We start from the raw sequence: 21,555 nt of genomic DNA, 5'->3' as shown, positions 1-21,555 counted from the left end.
AATAAGGGATAACTGGGCCTGGTGCAAGGTGCAAGTACCCCTAGGTACTCACTACAAGCCAGTCCAGCCTCCTACAGTCTATCGCCCAGGTTAATGTCCACCTGAATAAACATGGGCACGACGGAGTAGGCGATCAGCGCCACTTTAGCATCAGCCTCAATGTTGGTGTCAATGGCTTTTGTTATTTTGCAGACAAGGTGCAGCAGAGTGTTGTTGAGATCCAAATACATATCTGTAGACCCCAACACAAAAAAACCCTATCGGTACCAGAGGCGTCAGAGCGGCTAGAGGTGATATGCACATGAAAAAACTGTTCTCGATGCTGGTCTGTTTTATTTTAGAGAAAACAAATCTAGCTCAGATTTGGCCCATTCACCCGAGGCACAGTGTACAAAGGCCATGATAGCTGATTTAAAAAATATTTGAACTAGAGTGTGTTCTCTTCTTCTTCTTGGAAGATCTCTTCGGTCTAACGACTCTTCTTTTGTGCAAGCCTTTTGAAGAAGTCCTCCGTTTTTTATGGGGCATTGGCAGGCCCCCGTGCCTCGAAGTCCTTTGCTCCCTTTTAACACCCGCATGCGCCTTTTACAACAAACCAGCTCCTTCTTGGGGCTGTTTGTTCATGTGCTCAGCACCAGCCGACGTTACAGATCCCACAACGTCATGACTTATGTTCGCAGCCTGCTGCTTGAACATGAGGTTTTGCAATTTGGTGCCCTCTTCTAAAGAAAGGCATGGCTCTTCTAAACAAACTCCCAAAGAAGCCCCCCCAGTCTGTCCCCATATATAACGGGGTCACTTGAAAGTAGGGTGGCGACCCGCCATAGCCGGTCTGAACTCTATAATAGTCCCTGTAAATAGAGGGGTCCCCGTATGTTTACACAATGACCATCGCAACTGCCTAATTGCCACCGTCCCGGGGTGGCCTTAAATGAATCTTAACAATAACTTTCCTGTATTTAAAGGCCACCAGCTCTGACTGATCGTCATAGACCATGATGGTCATACTGTCAAAATGTATTTTAGAAATTGCCACTTAGTCGAGTTTGTGATGTTGTATATTAACCATTGTGTTATTTTCTCCCATCACTGGGACCCATCTCAACAATGGCATATAACTAGCCCCTCTCTTCTGAGGTTTTACGATGTCGCTATACACGTAGAGTGTATAAAATCCACCATTAATATCGGGACATGTAGGGTCTGGATCCACCTGTCTTTTCATATGTTGTACGGGCCCTAAAACCCTGTGCAATTTACCGGTCCAGGGCTTTATGTAACACTTTTCTTCTAACATTATCTGACTCCAGATGTATATTCGCATATTCTTCAATGCCGGCTACGGCTCTGTTGATGGCATCGACCACTGCCTTGACTGTGGTGTAATACCTGAGTGGGAAAGTCACGGAGTGGTCAATAAGTCCTGAGAGTGCTTTATGATAAATTTTGCCTCGTGCTTTGTAAATGTATTCCACTTTCTATGGTACTGTATCTCCATTAGGGCCGCCTCCCAGGACTCATTCAGGTCCACCGGTTTAGCCAGTTTCACTGTATCATTAGAAATCTTATTGTCGGGAAATATGTCTTTCGAGAAGTTGGTTGGCAGCATAATATATAAAAAGGTGAGGTCTCCATCTCAGTGCTTACAGCGCGACCTCACACCGCGTGTAGCGAGCTGTCCAAAACCCAACTGTTAAATTTCTCGGGCCATTTCACCTGCGTCTGTCTCTTAGCTCTGCTGCCTTTCCTTTTCAGAACCTTTTCAATTCTGTACACCCTGTTTTGATCATAGGGCACCTTTTGTAACTCTTTGTTGTAAAAGACACCCGTTACATTTTCCCCGTCATAGTCCTTCAACTTGTACATATATACCCCTTTTTTAAACTCAGCACTTTCCACTATATATATATCTCATCGCTAAATGTCTGGTAGCCTTTGGTGAAGAAACCTTCAACTTTGAAACCCTGACATGATCCCCTTCTTTAAAAACAGGTTTCTTGATCTTCACTACGAGACGACTCCCATACACAGTTCTCCACACCATTAACGAATTATCAGCCGTTACCTCCACAGGAGACATTTTGATGGTCCTATGGTAACTGGCGGTATAAACATTTATAAAAGCCTGTTCAACATCCATGTATCTGTAGGTATTGTTGGTTGTGAAATATTGCCAAATCTTTGATTTTAAAGTTCTGTTAACATGCTCTACAACCGCAGCTTTTACCTCAGTAAAAATGCTGAACAGCATGCTACTTTAATAATTTCTGAAAAGATTTGTTCAAAAATGATTTTCCAGCGTCTGTAGTTTTTGAGGTACTCGACCTCTCACGAAGATGACTTTAAAGGCGGTGGTGACGCTGGTACCACTTTTATTGTTTAACGCTTCTGCATAGGTGTACTTAGACAATACGTCTATGACTGTTAATATATACATAGCACCGTTGTTATGCTTTACTAGATCTTGAAGACTGATCATGTTAGCCTGCCACTGATAATCTAGCTGCGTACTAACGACTGTGGCCCTCCTCTTAAAATGGCTCTTGGCTGGTTTATGGAGTGAATACGCCTCTTCCCCCAATAACCAAGCCTTCGCTCCTGATCAGTTTACAGATTCATTTTCAACTCGAGCACTTCTAACTTCTAAACAGAGCTCCGGCACTTCCGAAGCTTCCAACCCCTAGTGTATTGTAATAAAGCTCCCTTAAGCCAGCCTCTGTCTTGCTGTCACACACCGCAACCATGAAATGAAAGACATTTGTTTTGTGTAAAGTTGTTTTATTAAACATGAAAATGGCAACAGGACATAAGCACTGCAGACTTCACACTTTCCAGACACGTATCAAAGCCATTGTCGGACACTTTAAGGTCTTTTCATTACGTATATATAACATAACATCGTGTACACACATTATGGGGGGCCTTACAGCTAAAAGGCCTCAGCGTCACATGTTTTTCTATTTTCATAGATATAAATTCAATGGCGCTAGACACGACTGCCCACCCACCCCTCATATAACTTTGCACACACAAGGTGCTGACGTCGTTTAAAAGTTCATACAGTTCTTGCTTGGACAATGAAAAGCACTTATCATTGAAATAATGTTTGGTAACATGCTCCAGGGTTTTGCATAATTCTTTTGTTGGTGGTAGTCTTAAATCCATCAACCTTCACCTGTATATGCTCCGGTATTCACTACGCATAAGGTGCCCCGCTTTGCTCCGCCACTTCGCTACACACTCGGAACTGTTGCACTGCTTCATATCTGCTGGCTCACAAAACTGCATTTAAAGGCTGTATTTCAGCAATTTTTTCTTTGAGCAACCCATACAAAATTTTCGTAATACAAGAGTATCCGGGGTGTAGTTCATAGCCATCTTGTGCGGCATCGTTCTGACCCCCGTCCTAAAAAGTGAGTAAGAATGTAATGTTAAATAATACAACTACGATATGTTATCAGGTTGTCTCATCATTCTAAAAACAGTCTACGCGGGGCTAAAGCGCCCCTTCTTTTGTTTTTCCTTTCTACCACACTTTGCATGCTTTCAAGCTTTGAGTGTGGATCGCACGCATCTCAGAGCTCACAGAGAGCGATTGACAAAACTTAATAATATCAGGTTGAACATTTTTATTTAAAGTCAACATCCCGTACACCCTTCTTAACAGTTTATACACTTTGCACGGATCTAGCATGCTGCAGATGTGCCTGGTTATTCCTGGGTCATATGACGGGTCTAGTAATTCATGGCCCTCCTGGCCATCATCGTTAATTTTGTGGCCGTAACACAGGGTATAATAGTCACGTTTCATGCAAGCTTTCACAACCATCGCTGCAAAACCTTTAACATCCCAGAAACCGGCGTGGGGGATGCTCGGCTTTTCCTTTTCAATGCTCGAGACACTGTAGGGACAAACACCACTCTTACAAGATTCGCTGTTTTGGCTTGTGGAGCTTTCACTCTGATTTGAACAGCAAAAGCAATTCAAATTTACAGCATTAATCTTTGGTTGTAACTCCTCCACAGCACTTCTTTTGGTCGCTGACTCCCACGGTTCAAAAGAAAGACAGCTATTATTTAAGAATACATAAAATACTGGTATACATGCTAGTTGTCTATAAAAAAAAACGGATAACCTCTCCACCTCTTTATTGGACCACATCATGTTTGAGAATTATCATGATTGCTCTTTTACAGCGTTATTACACATTTATATAATCACCGAATTCACCCTCATGCTTGTGATAAGCCAAGGCTGCTGACTCTTGTACTTCATCACAAAATAAATATAAGAAATACAACCGAGGTCACATAAAAACTAAGAATACCATTGAAAGGACTTTGGGGCTGTTAAAAAACAATGCTGTTGGTTGCATGGGCCATTGCTCTTCAGTAGGTCAAGTTGCATCATTATGTCGGAGTGCATGTTCACCTTGTTGCAACCACATGCAAATGACCCCTGGTTATGGATGAAGCACTGATGGGAGACCATGAAGAAATAGATGGCAGACGTGAAAGGCAACTAGAGGATATGAATTGAAAAGAGAGTGAATTAAGCAGCAGACATTAAAAATGTTTTGTCTCATTTGTAACTTTAATTTTGATCACTAAGATCATAAAAGTACATACATTAAAAGTAAGTAGTACACATGGGTAAAAATTCTACTAATGGATAAAAATACAATACGATAAACTACAGTAATATAAAAATCGCAGTTATATAATCACAAAAGATCAAAGCATCCAACCACTCGAAAAAGCCCTATTCGAAATACTAGGCGTTTTGGCGAGTTCTTGTACATTGCTTACTGTGGATTAACGAAAGATCGAAATTCTTTTTTTAAATAAGGTGACCAGTGCAGTGCCAATTTCTCTAACAAGAGAAAACCATGTTAGAGCAGAGCTTCAGATTACGTAAAATTGTTTTGTTTTTAAATTGCTATGAAAAAATACATACTCTGTGATTCTTCCATACCATGGAAATGATTTAAAACATGTATAGCAAAGTCATACATATTGCATTAGTTTTGGGCTGGTAGATTTGCAGCTAAATATGTGAGCATCTTGCCCCTCTTGTCACTCTGGTTTCTCTTTATATTATATCACTTAGACATAGAACATATACTCAACCTTCCACCTCATTATCTAGACGCCTGATTCGCCTTAACCATAGTGCCATTAAATATTTTGCCCCACTGAACACAAGTACTCTGCTTGTGTCGGTTCTCAAGATTCTAAGAGCATCTAAATACCGCCTGGTGTCCAAATTCTTACCTGGGCACAATGCACTTAACCTGGAGTTTGAGATAGCAAGGACAGAATAATATTGTGTTTCAACGATTTCGTACCTCCGTGACAAACTGGACACTGGTCATAAACCTCACCCTTTTCATGTCATTTAGAGCTAAAGGCTTTAGTGGGAAGGGTGGCGTATCTAAATTGTTGGTATAACTCACATGCTAGAGGTGGAATAATTTCATAGAGGGTCGCCTCATAGCTCGTACAAGACTTAGCATCAATAAAATCTAGTGTTATTCTTCCTTTGCTCTGCATCATACTTTCGATGGCTACAGACTCCAAGTAGTGACTTTGACCCTATCTTATGGGAACAGGCTCATCGACTCAGTCTAGCCCTAGTTCACGCAATAGTGAATTTAAAGTTCGGAAACAGGGGATCCTCTCTACGCAATGTGGAGCCATAAGATAACTTATGCATTCTCAATATGGTTCAAGGGCTGGAGTAGTCCACAGCCGGTGCCAGAAAGTAAGAAGTCTGCATTCTATTTCATGTGAGATCTTTCTCTGTGCTTGAACTAAGTGTACTGGCATAAGGGGATTACTTGGGGAAAGGGTATATATAGAACTTAAAAACCCATGCTTCACAATGTCTAAACTGTTAGGATTCGAACTGCCCTGTAGTTCTGTGTCATACAGTACAGACCCCATTGCCTTTACATTATAAATTTCAATGGCTGGGGCAACCCTTCTAGATGAGGTCCTATGGAGGACCCTAGCTATATTTGCAGTCTGCAGGATAAGGTACATATGGGTCTTCTCCAACTGAGAGCCAAACTCAAGTTGAGTGTGAGTCAGATACCTAAGTAATCAAAAACTGCTACGCGATCTAAGGGGGTATTACCCACACCATCTATAACATTAGTTCACCTTACAATTGGAAAAGAACATACACTTGGTTTTGGTGTTATTAAGCTCCAAAACCCGTCCATTGCAAAAGGAATTAAAGAGGTTGAGTAATAACTGAAGCCTGTGTGGTGACTTAGAAATCAGCAGGGTGTCGTATGCAAAGAGGAGGGCCGGGATGCTTCTCCCCCCAAGTTTGGGCACTTCATACCCATCCCTGCTTAAGTACTCAGTCTGTTAATATAAAGGGAGAACAGGGTGGGAGTGAGGACGCATCCCTTCCTAACTCTACAATCTACCTTGAAAGGTTTAGTCACCTGCCTATCGTTACCCAATCTCACTTGGGCCATATTTTTAGTATGCAGCCTTATCAAGAAGTTCAGTCAGGGAGCAGGGCTACCTATTTTCTCCAACACCTTTCAAAGCATCCGCCTCAGAACCAGGTCAAAAGCCACACTAATCAACAAAGGCAACAAAAAGCCTGCACTTGCTGATTAACAACTCTCTCCAAAAATGCAAGTTAACCGGAAATCCTGATCTAGAGTGCTAACATTGGCTTTCAAATCCACTTGCAAATCATACAGGGCACCCTCATCTGAAATCCAGTCCTGCAGATGAAACAAACACTTGTTTGCAAAAGATTTTTGAATGGAGACAATCAGGCTAATAGGTCTGCAGTTCCCTGAGTTGCAGGGTCCACCTCCTTGTAAATTGGGATGATCTCCGCTAGGTTCCATCAAGTAGGAATATCCTGTCCAGAAAGGATGGCATGGATTGGATGTTTATATATGGGCCCCGCACTTCTAGGTCACTAGGGATCCGATCCATACCTGGGATATGGGCAGGGATGCATAAGTTAATCGCAGCCAAAGTCTCATTTAATGAGAATTCAAGGGAACTGAAATCATCTATGTCACCCTTTTCTAAGGGCATTCTATCACCCTCCTCAAAAATGCTCCCATTGTATACAACTTGCTAAAATCGGCCACCCACTTGTCTGGTTGTCCACAGAAATCTAACTCAGTTTTGAGGCCATTTAGGCGGACTGCCACAGTCCTGCAGAAAGATTTATTATCTTTTACAATCATGGGTTTACGTAGAGAATAAAACAGTGAGTTCTCCCACTCCTTTTTAGCTAAAACCTGCCTATACCTGGCTCTACACCATATTATATCTGAGAAGAAGTTAGTCTTCATTGCAATTAAGAGCTCACTTTTGGCTGACCTGCATTCACAGATATACCAGGAAGTGGTCCTGGGTCCCTTCCCCCCTCCTCATGCATAACCTCGACTTGGGAAAACAGGAAACATGACAAGCTCAAGACTAACCCCCTATGCTCTACCGGGAACCTCTTTCTCCACTCCAGCTTTGGCAGTCTCTAATACTGGAAGATTTGTATCAGTAATTTCAACCAATTGGTCTTCCGATTGCTGGTTGGGGAAAATCCATCCAGATCATTGCTACCCCGGAGTATTGGTTCAGTAGCTGACATCTAAAAGTGTCAGAACTAGTGCATGATGGTCACTATCGGATCTTTCCACCACTACCATTTCTAAAACGGCTGGCCACATCTTCATATTACCCAGAAAAAAAATCAATTCTACTATGGTGGCCCGGTTTTTTGAATGTCATTTTACCTTGCCATTCTGAGGGAGTCTTACCATTTGCAGCTCCTAGGTGAAAATTAAGCATTAGTTTCTGGGCTGCTTTGGGGGTCCATCTAACACTTGGCAAATCTAATTGAGGAATGCACCACTGGTTGTCCCAATCCCCAGGTAATTCAGAAGCGGTATCTGTTAACCCCTTCGCTGCCAGGCCTTTTCCCCCTCCTGTGCCAGGCCTTTTTTTGGCTATTTGTGGCAGTTCGCGCTTAGGCCCTCATAACTTTTTGTCCACATAAGCTAGCCAAGCCAAATTTGCGTCCTTTTTTTCCAACATCCTAGGGATTCTAGCGGTACCCAGACTTTGTGGGTTCCCCTGAAGGAGGCCAAGGAATGAGCCAAAATACAGTGAAATTGTTGTTTTTTACAAAAAAATGGGAAAAAGTGGCTGCAGAAGAATGCTTGTGTTTTTTCCCTGAAAATGGCATCAACAAAGGGTTTGTGGTGCTAAAATCACCTGCTTCCCAGCTTTCAGGAACAGGCAGACTTGAATTAGAAAACCCAATTTTTCAACACAAATTTGGCATTTTACTGGGACATACCCCATTTTTTAAAAAAATTGTGCTTTCAGCCTCCTTCCAGTCAGTGACAGAAATGGGCATGAAACGAATGCTGGATCCCAGAAACCTAAACATTTCTGAAACGTAGACAAAATTCTGAATTCAGCAAGGGGTCATTTGTGTGGATCCTACAAGGGTTTCCTACAGAAAATAGCAACTGAAAAAGAAAAATATTAAAATTGAGGTGAAAAAAACAGCGATTTGTCTCTACGTTTTACTCTGTAACTTTTTCCTGCAATGTCAGATTTTCGAAAGCAATATACCGTTACGTCTGTTGGACTCCTCTGGTTGCGGGGAAATATAGGGCTTGTAGATTCATCAAGAACCCTAGGTACCCAGAGCCAATAAATGAGCTGCACCCTGCAGTGCGTTTTCATTCTATACCGGGTATACAGCAATTCATTTGCTGAAATATAAAGAGTGAAAAATAGCTATCAAGAAAACCTTTGCATTTCCAAAATGGGAACAAGATAAGGTGTTGAGGAGCAGTGGTTATTTGCAGATCTCTGAATTCCGGGGTGACCATACTAGCATGTGAATTACAGGGCATTTCTCAAATAGACGTCTTTTTTACACACTCTCTTATATTTGGAAGGAAAAAATGTAGGGAAAGACAAGGGGCAATAACACTTGTTTTGCTATTCTATGTTCCCCCAAGTCTCCTGATCAAAATGATACCTCACTTGTGTGGGTAGGCCTAGCGCCCGTGACAGGAAATGCCCTAAAACACAACGTGGGTACATCACATTTTTTGAAAGAAAACAGAGGTGTTTTTTTGCAAAGCGCCTACCTGTAGCTTTTGGCCCCTAGCTCAGCCGGCACCTAGAGAAACCTACCAAACCTGTGCATTTTTTAAAACTAGAGACCTAGGGGAACCCAAGATGGGGTGACTTGTGGGGCTCTGACCAGGTTCTGTTACCCAGAATCCTTTGCAAACCTCAAAGTTTGGCTAAAAAAACACTTTCTCCTCACATTTCGGTGACAGAAAGTTCTGGAATCTGAGAGGAGCCACAAATTTCCTTCCACCCAGCGTTCCCTGAAGTCTCCCGATAAAAATGATACCTCACTTGTGTGGGTAGGCATAGCGCCCGCGACAGGAAATGCCCCAAAACACAACGTGGACACATCACATTTTTTCATAGAAAACAGTGCCTACCTGTGGATTTTGGCCTCTAGCTCAGCCGGCACCTGGGGGAACCTAGAAAACCAATGCATTTTTCGAAAACTAGAGACCAAGGGGAATCCAAGATGGGGTGACTTTTGGGGCTCTGACCAGTTTCTGTTACCCAGAATCCTTTGCAAACATCAGAATTTGGCCAAAAAAACACTTTTTCCTCTCATTTCGGTGACAGAAAGTTCTGGAATCTGAGAGGAGCCACAAATTTCCTTCCACCCAGCGTTCCCCCAAGTCTCCTGATAAAAATGGTACCTCACTTGTGTGGGTAGGCCTAGCGCCCACGAAAGGAATCACATTTTTTCACAGAAAACAGAGGTGTTTTTTGCAAAGTGCCTACCTGTGGATTTTGGCCTCTAGCTCAGCCGGCCCCAGGGGGGGCAGAAAAGGTCTAAAATAAATGTGCCCCCCCAACCTCTCCCCGGGAGCAAACCTTGCCTACGGGGTCGCTCCCCTTGCGTGACATTGGCGCAAAAAAAAATCCCTGGTGCCTAGTGGTTTCTTCTCCCTGGGGGGCAGACTGACCTAAAATCGGCCAATCTGACCACAAGGGAGGCAGAAATGGTCTAAATACAATTTGGCCCCCAGGGGAGCAACCCTTGCCTAATGGGTCGCTACCTATCTCTAAAAAAACAAAACAAAAAAAAAAAAAGGCCGATCTGCCAGGGGGGGCCAAAATGGCCTAAAATAAATTGCTGAGCTGAGCTCCCAGCGCGATGGGAGGAGGCCCTCTGTGATTGTCAGCGCGCGATGCGTGCTGACATCACGGGGGTGAAAGGGGAAGGGCTTACCCTTCCATCCCTGCCTTGGGGGGGGTGGGTGAGGAGGACAGGGGGGGAGCGCTAGCACTCCCCCCAGTTCCGGGGTGTAGGACGAGGTGACCTCGTCCAAGGCACCCGAGGGGTTAAAAGTTTGAATGTAGAGCCAAGCATCTGGAGACCATTACATGTGAGCTCAGATAGAGATAGAGATAGAGATAGAGATTGCCCTAGTACATTAAGGAAGCTCAAACCTAACAGCCATAACATCAAGGGAATCAATAGGAATTTCCTTGATATTGTGCTGAAGGGCTGTTTTGACCCACATTCCCAGCCACCCAGAGAGTCTACCACTTCCGCTGTACCGCATTAACCCTATAGCTAGTGAACCCACTCCTAGGGAAGAGGGATAGGCATCATGTCTGTTTAAAGAGGCAAATGTCATGGGAATCTTCAAATTTGCTAGAATCCACCTACAAGAGCAATTTAGAGATCCCTGCTACATTTCACTACAGTATTTTAAGTGAGGACAGCTGGGACAAAGATGCGGTAAGGTAATCTCCAGTCATCACCATTCTTTATACATACACACTGCCCACTATTCACAAGAGACTACCAGAGAACCTTAAGCGGTTAATATTTGGGTTTGAGGGTTCCCCCCAGCTTCAGAGTAAAGATAAGCTAACGTTGAGGGGTTGAAAGCTTGGTTGGAACAGCCACCATCAAATGGTGAAAACGTTTCTCAATAACTTTTATTTTGTTAAAATATAAAAAGTTAATGACCCAGAAAACATTCCTGTTTTAAGGCAATAGTTCTCTGTAAGTAATTTTGTTGTCAAGAAACACATTTATTATTTGTTTACTTGAAAAATAATATGATTGTGTTACCCTATTTTTGTTCATTACATAACAAATTGTATAGCTATTTGTTCTGCAAAACACTACCAAAGTTCATACTCCACCAGAGTCCCAAAAAACACACAGACGTCCAGCCTGTGGTGCTAATATGAAATATGTGCTTCAACCATGCTAACAAGCATTCAAAATGAACCTGAAAAAAGATTATTTCAGCAAACAAAAGTTCCAAGACCCATTGGAGCAACCAAACTCAAGCTAATTTGTCAATGTAACACAGGAGATAATGGCAGACTATAATGTGTGTCAAGGTACTTTTCTTGCCATCAATGGTGCCTATCAAAATTAAAATGTGATGCATAGCCAAGGATGTCTTAGGATACACCAATCTGCATTGCTTCTCATCTTATGGACCGGACCCATTTTCCATGAATATGGGAGGAGCCATTAATCTTTGTGTATGTGGATATTGGTGCAGTGTGAATCTAGCAAGGGAGAAACTATGTTCGTCATGAGGCTATATAATTGTCATTTAAAAAGGTGCCCACTCCTGGCAGATCAGAATCAGTGCTTTAACTCATATTCCATAACAGTAAAGACAATCAGCTGGTTCATGGTTGAACTAGAAAGGTTTGAACCACATACCAACTGCCAAAAAAGAGCACAATTGCTTAGAGTGAACAAAAAAATAGCTTCCATGCAACAACAGAGCATACAAAGGAAGTGGACGAAAAGCTCTGTGGAAACTAACAACCAAATAAATGCTTTATTGCAAGTCATGGACAGCACTAAACCTTGAACCACACAAAGTTGAATTAAAGCCAATCAAACTGTCTGGAAGTCTATGACATCTCCCTTGAGGAGCATTCCCTAATGACAGTTCTGTAAGGAAACCTGAAGATGCACCTGTACAGGGGGTCATTCACTCTGTCATGATTGAAAAATGAGAAGTAATTGGGGATACCAATGTTTCCATTCATGTTTTCACAGATTATTCGCAATGTTTGTTCTGTATCCAACCAGATGATTTCAGATGTTTTGTGTGAATCAGATGTACTGGGTAAACTATCAGGACTGAGGTGTTTCCACATCACTTGTAATCTTGATGTGGCCAGCAACTCTCAATCACCATTAAAATTTCAAGTAAAAAAAGTGACCTGTAGCACTTAAGCAAAGATTCAGGAAACAAAATGCATATCCAGGCCTCCCTTTCACAGCAAGCTCCCTCTGAATATGGCAAAATGAGACATCATAGAACATCACAAACTAACACTGGTGACCATAGGTTGACTCACTTAACCTAGTAAAAGTTTATGAAGATGTTGACATGAGCACAATAGAGTGGTGCACCCATTATTAAGCTCATGCCTTGCCATGTGGATAAGGGCTGCTGCACTAGGTGTGGTAGACATTCTCTGCTGAAAACCTTTTGAGTCACCGTAGTAATACCATCTTGTTCCACACACTCCAAAAAATGCCCCTGGCATTTCATTTAATATTTTGAGGGAGGACATAGTATGGAGAGAAAGTAGTAATTTGGTGGACAATCTATATTTCATTTTTTTAGGTCTGCCATTGATTCTACTAAAATGTGTATAATAAACATTCATATAGGGGCTTTCAGCCACATCCATTGATCTGTTGTTATGTCATTCACATTTTGCTTCTGCCCACTACAGCATTTAGCATGGAACAGTGGGGCTTTTTGCTCTCTCAAAAGGAGCAACTCTGCACATAAGTTAGTTCCCTTCAGTAGCAGTGTTTTTGCTTTTATTTTATAATTACTTTAGTGTTGTCTTTGTGGTTAGAGTCTGATGCCCATTCCAATTTTATCAGATTCCTTTTGGAGTGTTTTGCTTTTCTGACCGCTGTCATTTCACAGCACACCAGATCAGACTGTGTCCATTTAAAACTTTTCTATATTGTTATCGTCTCTCTTTCTTTCTTTCTTTCTCTTTCTTTCTTTCTTTCTTTCTTTCTTTCTTTCTTTCTTTCTTTCTTTCTTTCTTTCTTTCTCTCTTTCTTTCTTAATTTCTTTTTTCCTCCCCTTTTTTCTTCACAATGTTTATTGTGTTGTCTTATGTGTAATGTGTAATCATTGTTGCTTACTGTGTCTGTGCAGAGTAGGTGATGCTGAGTGCAGCTGTCTCTGACAAGTAAGTGATATTGTTTTTGAGTATATAGGTTTTTGTGATAAACCCACACTTTGCTTATTACTTGTTTTACAAAGTGTTGGTTGTTGTTGATTTATTTGTCAAGTTACTTGTATTAATAAGGATTATGGCAAGCCACAAGATTACCACTCAGCAGGTTGTTAATATGCTTTTTGAATCTTCCTCTGAACATGATTATGACACTGACTCTGCATATGGCAGAGGAGGAAGTGCAAGATCCTGGCAGTGAATATTTTGTCCGAGAGGAATCATCTGATGATGAAGCCACTCTCAATGCAGAGGAAGTACTTGTTTTAGAGGATTGCAGCCTGGGGCTGAAGGTTTCCCATTGGAAGTACTGAACTCTGGGCTGCCCCGAACATGGTGCAGACAGTGTTGCCTGCCTTTACTGGTGTCACAAGGTGTAGAGTAAATACTGAAAGCATTTTGCCTATAAAATTCTTTCAGTTGTTTATTGATGAAGTATTTTTGGATGAGATTGTTGAACAGACTAATTTGTATGCTGAACAGTATTTGAAGGACAACAGTGTCAGACTTAAGCCACACTCTAGAGCTACCCAATGGACTCCCAAAAATCAGGATGAGTTGAAGAAGTTCTTGTGTTTAACTTTTTTTATGCACTTGATAAGGATGCTATATCTGTTTTGATGAGAGTCTACCCGTCCCTTGATGGCAACTGACATATTTCCTGCAATCATGAGCAATTATCGGTATTTGCTTCTGCTTCGGCTGTTGCATTTTGTTGATAATGCTTCAGCGTTGTCATGTGATCACCCTGATTGTGATAATCTTTTTAAGAATTGGCCTGTCCTTGATCACTTTGTAGATCGATTTTCAGAGATCCATGTTCCAGGAAAAAAAATGCTTGTGGATGAGTCTTTGGCCGTGTTCAAGAGCCATTTGATTTTTAGGCAGTACATTCCTAGCAAGAGGACATTCAATGGAATTAAGAAGAATATGATGTCTGAGTGTAGTACAGGATATATGTCTATAACTTCCGGTGGTACAATGGGAGGGATTCCCTTATTAACCCCCCTGGTTGTCCATCCATTTTCAGAGTTAGTGAGACAATTTTGTGGGAATTTGGTAGAGGACTTTTAATAAAGGTCACCAATTATACATAAATGACTTCCACACTGGTGTGCAATTGTTCAATGAATTGATAAAAATTTACACTGTTGCTTGTGGCATAGTCCACTCTAACACTAAAAGTGATCCAAAGGAGCTTGTTTGTAAAAAACTTGCGCGGGGACATTGCAGTGCCTTGCGTAGCAGTGAACTTCTAGCTGTGAAATTTTCACACAGGAGGAATGTCTATATTCTGACTACCCCCCATGATGAAAGTACTTCACCTGTGATTGTTTGGAGTAAAATTACTGAAGTGTGCATTTTAGATTACAATAGGCACATGGATGGTGTAGATTGAATAGATCAGAGGTTGGAACTTTACAGTGCTGTTCATAAGATTTATATTTGATATAAGAAGTTGGCTATCCATTTGTTCAATCTTGCAACCTTCAATTCATTTGTTGTCTTCAAGGATTGTTCTCCAAAGTGAAAGATGAAGTTTGTTCAGTTTCAGCAGTCTATGATCGGCAGCCTTGTTGTAGTGAAATGGGCAAGTGTTCCTAGAGTTGGAGTGGTGGAGGATGTGTCTGGATTGAAAGATGGCCACTTTGCTGATTACCTTCCTCCCAGGCCCAAAAAAGCAAAGCAATGTAGAGTCTGTATGCAAAGAGTCATTCAGAAGGAAAGTCATATGCACTGGCCTGAGTGTCCTTCTAAACATGGACTGTGTGTGCCCGCATGTTTTAGATTGCACCACATGCAAAAGAGTTTTTGGGACCAACTGTAAGTGTAAACGTGTCCTGCCTGGTCTGTATCTTTTTACAATTTTTGTTCTGTTTCATGGTTGCCATTAGTGTGATGAATTTAGTTAGAGCTGTTGTGTTTGTAGTTTTGTGTTTACTTCCAATATGTCTGGGTTTTCTTCTTTGTTAAAAAATTGTGACACTGGTGTGCGTGAACTGGCACTTGACTGCCTGTATGAGTAGACTGACGCTTGGCTGGTGGTGTGTGTGGACTTGCACTTGGCTGGCGGCTTGGGTGGACTGGCACTTTGCTGGTGGTATGGGTAGACTGGCACTTGGCTGGCAGTGTGTATGCACTGGGACTTGGTTGGTGGTTGGCATTGGCTTGCACCAGGCTGGCAGTGTGTGTGGACTGATGCTTAGCTGGTGATGTACATGGACTGGCACTTGGCTGGCAGTGTGTGTGAGCTGGTTCTTGGCAAGCAATGTGTGTGAAGGCTGGCATTTGGCTGGTGATGTGTGAGTAGTGACTTGCTGATGATCACTACACACACACTGCTAGCCAAACATCAGTCAACACACTCAGTCAGCCGATGTGATTGGTGTGTCAGGAAAGTGGGCATATGAAAGTGATGGGCCTTGAATGGCACTGTCTGTTGATGTGAGTGTTGTAATGTGCTGTGCTGTGTGTCTTTTCTGACTTTCTCTGTCAGTTTGTACATTGCCTCTACATTGTCTCTTGATGTGAGTGTTGTAATGTGCTAGGCCCACGGCTGGCGGTGCGAATGATCTAGTGTGTGTCACATATGAAAGGTGTGTGAATGGCCTGTAAAGCAGTTGGTGCCTTGTCTGGGTTTTAAAGCTTATGAGCTGTTAGTCATTCGTTCATGCCATGGTGCCATGGTGCATTGCAGCTAGATTGTTTTTTTGCATGAAAGGACAAAACAAGCCTTATAGGCTTCTTGCTCTTTGTAAGTGTGCTGTGCAATATATAACTTAGAAAGAGGACACAGCAAGCACCTCTATCAGAAAGGTGTACAATTTTGACACATTTTATCTGAGAATGCACCTAGCACAGTTGCATGCATGGGGACACCCACTCTACACCTAAGTAATGCTTTTCCAGGGTAGAGTAAGGCAAGACAGCAAATTGCACTGCCATGAGTTCCTCTGGATTTACCAAGCCACCGAGGGCTATGCAAGGTGGCTTTCCGTGGCATGGTAAATCTGACTCACTGATTGTGTTACACTCGTATTATCTTGTGTTCTGCAAGGGCTACACAATATTTTCTTAAATCTGCTCCCGGTCTACTTGTGTTGCCTAGATCGCAAGATACTAATATTCTTTGTCAAGACACAGAGGGGGTCATTCTGACCCTGGCGGTCGGTGATAAAGCGGCGGCCAACCCGCCAACAGGCCGGCGGTCAAAAAAATGCAATTCTGACCCTGGCGGGAACCGCCAACACAGCCCGCCGCATTAACACTCCGACCGCCACGGCGGAACAAACAAACAGCGCGGCGGTCACCGCCAACAGCCAGGCGGCAGACAATGTACCGCCCACCCTATCACGACCCACCAATCCGCCACCTTTTCCGGGGCGGGAGCCCCGTCGATAAAAACACGGCGGAAACAGACATTTTCAATGGAAAACGCTCACCTCGAGACACTCCACGCGGAATCCGGACAGCATGGAACCCGAATTGAACATCATACCTGCTCTCGTCTACCTGCTCATCTACCACGAGTACGAACTCCGGCGCAGACGTCAACGGTGAGTACTGCACCTACGACACACGGGAGGGGGGAGGAAGAAAGGTTATGGGCATACACATATGCGACCCCCCCACCCCCCCAATATGTACACACCAATGCAGAGCAGGAAGTCACAGTGACACCACACAAAGCCCCTTTAAAAATACAATGACACAACCAAATTTGGAATAAATTTTCATGTACAAAAAAAGCACCTGGAAATAATTGAGCAACCGTGAAAAATATGTACAAAAACCAAAAAGATATACACATCAGTGTATCACTGAAGTAACAAGTCCTGCACATCCTACGAATCTAACATGTCCGTGGGCTAAGGTTCTGCGAAACAAGGGCAAAGCCCACACACGAGACCTGAGTCCTTTGGAGAGAACACTGCAGGGGCATCCGATGTCAAAACTACAGGCACCTCAGGGGGAAGAGAAGGGGGGGCCACCACAGCCACATGAGTCCACGACGCCAGATCCACGAGGAGCCACCATGCACACTGTACCATCCTGGGGAGTGCAAAGCCACAGTCTCTCAAGTCTCTACAGTGGGTGGATTGCCCACTGTGCCATCCTGGGGAGTGCAAAGCCACAGTCTCTCAAGTCTCTGCAGTGGGTGGGTTGCCCACTGTGCCATCCTGGGGAGTGCAAAGCCACAGTCTCTCAAGTCTCTGCAGTGGGTGGGTTGCCCACTGGACCATCCTGGGGAGTGCAAAGCCACAGTCTCTCAAGTCTCTACAGTGGGTGGATTGCCCACTGTGCCATCCTGGGGAGTGCAAAGCCACAGTCTCTCAGGTGGATTACAGAGTCCACTGGTCAAGGAGGAGGCATGGTGGGCACAGTGAACCATAAACAGTGCCTGAGACGGCGGGACCCAGCGCAGCGGTGCATGACATGGCGATGTCCAACGGAGCGGTGCTTGACAGGAAGGGTCCAGCGGAGCGGTGCTTGACAGGAAGGGCCCAGCGGAGCGGTGCTTGACAGGAAGGGCCCAGCGGAGCGGTGCTTGAGACGGCGGGGCCCAGCGGAGCGGTGCTTGACAGGAAGGGCCCAGCGGAGCGGTGCTTGAGACGGCGGGGCCCAGCGGAGCGGTGCTTGACAGGAAGGGCCCAGCGGAGCGGTGCTTGAGATGGCGGGGCCCAGCGGAGCGGTGCTTGACAGGAAGGGCCCAGCGGAGCGGTGCTTGACAGGAAGGGCCCAGCGGAGCGGTGCTTGAGACGGCGGGGCCCAGCGGAGCGGTGCTTGACAGGAAGGGCCCAGCGGAGCGGTGCTTGAGACGGCGGGGCCCAGCGGAGCGGTGCTTGAGACGGCGGGGCCCAGCGGAGCGGTGCTTGACAGGAAGGGCCCAGCGGAGCGGTGATTGAGACGGCAGGGCCCAGCGGAGCGGTGCTTGACAGGAAGGGCCCAGCGGAGCGGTGCTTGACAGGAAGGGCCCAGCGGAGCGGTGCTTGAGACGGCGGGGCCCTGTTCAGCGGTGCTCTTCTGCACGGCGGGGCCCTGTTCAGCGGTGCTCTTCTGCACGGCGGGGCCCTGTTCAACGGTACCTGTCTTCACGGCGGGGCCCTGTTCAGCGGTACCTGTCTTCACGGCGGGGCCCTGTTCAGCGGTACCTGTCTTCACGGCGGGGCCCTGTTCCGCGGTACCTGTCTTCACGGCGGGGCCCTGTTCAGCGGTGCTCTTCTGCACGGCGGGGCCCTGTTCAGCGGTACCTGTCATCACGGCGGGGCCCTGTTCAGCGGTACCTGTCTTCACGGCGGGGCCCTGTTCAGCGGTACCTGTCTTCACGGCGGGGCCCTGTTCAGCGGTACCTGTCTTCACGGCGGGGCCCTGTTCAGCGGTACCTGTCTTCACGGCGGGGCCCTGTTCAGCGGTACCTGTCTTCACGGCGGGGCCCTGTTCAGCGGTGCTCTTCTGCACGGCGGGGCCCTGTTCAGCTGTACCTGTCATCACGGCGGGGCCCTGTTCAGCGGTACCTGTCTTCACGGCGGGGCCCTGTTCAGCGGTACCTGTCTTCACGGCGGGGCCCTGTTCAGCGGTACCTGTCTTCACGGCGGGGCCCTGTTCAGCGGTACCTGTCTTCACGGCGGGGCCCTGTTCAGCGGTACCTGTCTTCACGGCGGGGCCCTGTTCAGCGGTACCTGTCTTCACGGCGGGGCCCTGTTCAGCGGTGCTCTTCTGCACGGCGGGGCCCTGTTCAGCGGTACCTGTCTTCACGGCGGGGCCCTGTTCAGCGGTACCTGTCTTCACGGCGGGGCCCTGTTCAGCGGTGCTCTTCTGCACGGCGGGGCCCTGTTCAGCGGTACCTGTCATCACGGCGGGGCCCTGTTCAGCGGTACCTGTCATCACGGCGGGGCCCTGTTCAGCGGTACCTGTCTTCACGGCGGGGCCCTGTTCAGCGGTACCTGTCTTCACGGCGGGGCCCTGTTCAGCGGTGCTCTTCTGCACGGCGGGGCCCTGTTCAGCGGTGCTCTTGCAGTATGTCAAGGGAGTCACACCTGGCCTGGACACCCTGCTCAGTCGCCCTCCGACCGTGCTGTGTCAGGCCCCTTCGGGGAGTGAGTCCTGGGCCCTTTGGTGTCGTCCCTTGCAGCCGGGATGGGGCTTGTGGGGCCCTCCTGCTCCGCGCTACTGGTGGTTGTCCTCTCCGCCCTGCTGTCCTTCCGCTCCTTAGATGGGGCTCTCGGGCCCTTGCCTCCCCTGGCTGCTGTGGCCGGTGAAGTGGCCGGAGTCACCTCCTTGGGGGCAGCCGTCTCTGTCCGCTCACGGCGGCCCTTCAATTTCCGGGTCCTCTTGCCTGGGGGGGGGCTGGCTGTCCCCTTGCTGCTCACCGAAGTGTTACTGCCGCCAAAGGGTGGACTCCACATGCCATGCACCACTTGCACTGTAGTAAGGGGTAGGATTAGTGGTGAGAGAAGTGGAGGAAGAGGATGTGGTTGTATGAGAGCCAGGTGTGCTGTCCTTGGGTGCAGGTGACTGGGACGTAGGCTGTGGTGAGGTGGTTGGCTGTTGTTTGGGTGTCTGCCTGCGTTTATGTGTCTTGGAAGAGGGGGTGACAGACACAGTGGGAGAGGACACAGGGGACGTGTAAATGCCAGTGGGGGTGGTGACTGCAGGTGTGCGGACTGTAGTGGAGGGTTTGCTGGTGGTGGAAGAACTGGCTGATGTTGGGGTGCATGCAGGTGTGAGTGTAGACGTCACAGGGAGGGAGGAGGGAGACGAGGAGGACGGGGACACAGAGGTGGTAGTGACTGTTGATATGTCTGCATCTGTGTGTTGCTTGGGTGAATGCTTGTGTTTTCTGTGGTGCTTATGTTTGGATGAGCTGGCCTTGGGTATTGAGGTGTGTGCAGGCTGGTCTGATGGTGTGGATGGGATAGGTTGAGGTACAGGAGACAGAGAAAGGGTGGAGGCAGATAGAAGAGGGAGACTGGAGACAGGGACAATGGCTGCCGTCAGTGCTGAGGCCAGAGCAGTGAACGCTCGTTGATGGGCAGCCTGACCCGAATGAATGCCCTCCAGGTAGGCATTGCTCCGATGCACCTCCCTTTCCACCCCCTGGATGGCATTCAGAAGGGTAGTCTGCCCAACAATGACCGTCCTCACCAGGTCAATGAGCTCCGCACTGAGGGCAGCAGGGGTAACAGAGGCAGGGGCTGAGGTGCCTGGGGCGAAGGAGATGCGCGCCTTCCTGGCCGAGCGGCCACGGAGCGAAGACTGAGGGGCTGCGGGGAGGGCGGTGCTGGTGCGCTGGGTGGCGGCTGTACCTGTTGTTGCGGGGGGCACAGATGGTGCCGCCCCCGCTAGGGAGCTCCCAAACGAGGACGTGTCCGTGTCGCTGGTGTCTCCACCGGCCCCCGTTGTGGTGCTCCCCTCGCCCTCCGGATCACTGGTGCCCTCGGTGTCTGTGTCAGTGCCCACCGGGGCCTGGTGACCTGCAGCTCCCTCCTGCTCCGACGCCAAATCTCCTCCGCCTGATGATGCTAAAACACAAGAAGACAAAGATTTAGGGTGGGGGGAGAAATTAAACAAAGTTGAGTGCATGCCTTAGCAATACCCTTTGCGGAGAGGACAGACACAGGTGCCTCGTGCACTAAGTCGCGAACTTGGGGTACACTACTCAGTACTTCTGACTAGGCAAACAGGTCTAGGGACAACACACGCGCACATGTGTGATGCTGGAGCATGGGTAGCTGCACTTGGCACCCTACAGAGGTGGGGGGCGGGGGCACAGGGCCATGCCTAAGGGAGCGGACTACACTACAGAGAGCGCCCGGGCCTAATGTCACCCACAGCCCTCCTCCCCCACCCAGACGCCTCCAATGCGCATACAGATAGGAGAATGTGCGGATACTCACCCCCTTGTGTCTGCTGTGCTGTCCTCAAGCGCCCATCCAAATTAGGGTAGGCCACCGCCAGGATCCGGGACATCAGGGGGGTCATGGTGCGACTGGCACCCCTCCTAGGTCGGGAGGCCATCCCCAGCAGTGTTTCTGCGGTCTTCCTCGTTCCGCGGCGGATGTCCTCCCACCTCTTGCGGCAGTGGGTGCCCCGTCTGTTGTGGACTCCCAAGTTCCGGACTTCCTCGGCGATGGCACGCCAAATATCGATTTTCTGGTGGGCGCTCACCTGTTTGACATGTACAGGGTGGGAAAGAGAAACCGT

At 46.7% G+C, this 21,555-nt stretch overlaps 1 long non-coding RNA gene across 3 annotated transcripts in view; it reads right to left on the bottom strand.

Moving 5' to 3' along the window:
- Positions 1 to 2,808: 2,808 nt before the first annotated feature.
- The window catches only part of LOC138258694 (uncharacterized), a 392,773-nt gene continuing 374,026 nt past the window's right edge, over positions 2,809 to 21,555 (bottom strand). For 2 of the 3 annotated variants that reach the window (XR_011198508.1, XR_011198514.1), the window contains one exon: positions 3,413 to 4,522. This is a non-coding gene — a long non-coding RNA (uncharacterized lncRNA). The other variant, XR_011198512.1, reaches the window with a different exon arrangement.

The sequence above is a fragment of the Pleurodeles waltl genome, chromosome 2_1 (genome assembly GCF_031143425.1).
Source record: "Pleurodeles waltl isolate 20211129_DDA chromosome 2_1, aPleWal1.hap1.20221129, whole genome shotgun sequence".
Taxonomy (NCBI): Eukaryota; Metazoa; Chordata; class Amphibia; order Caudata; family Salamandridae; genus Pleurodeles; species Pleurodeles waltl.
The sequence above is the reverse complement of the archived record's forward strand: the minus strand, read 5'-3'. Positions and strand labels throughout refer to the sequence as shown.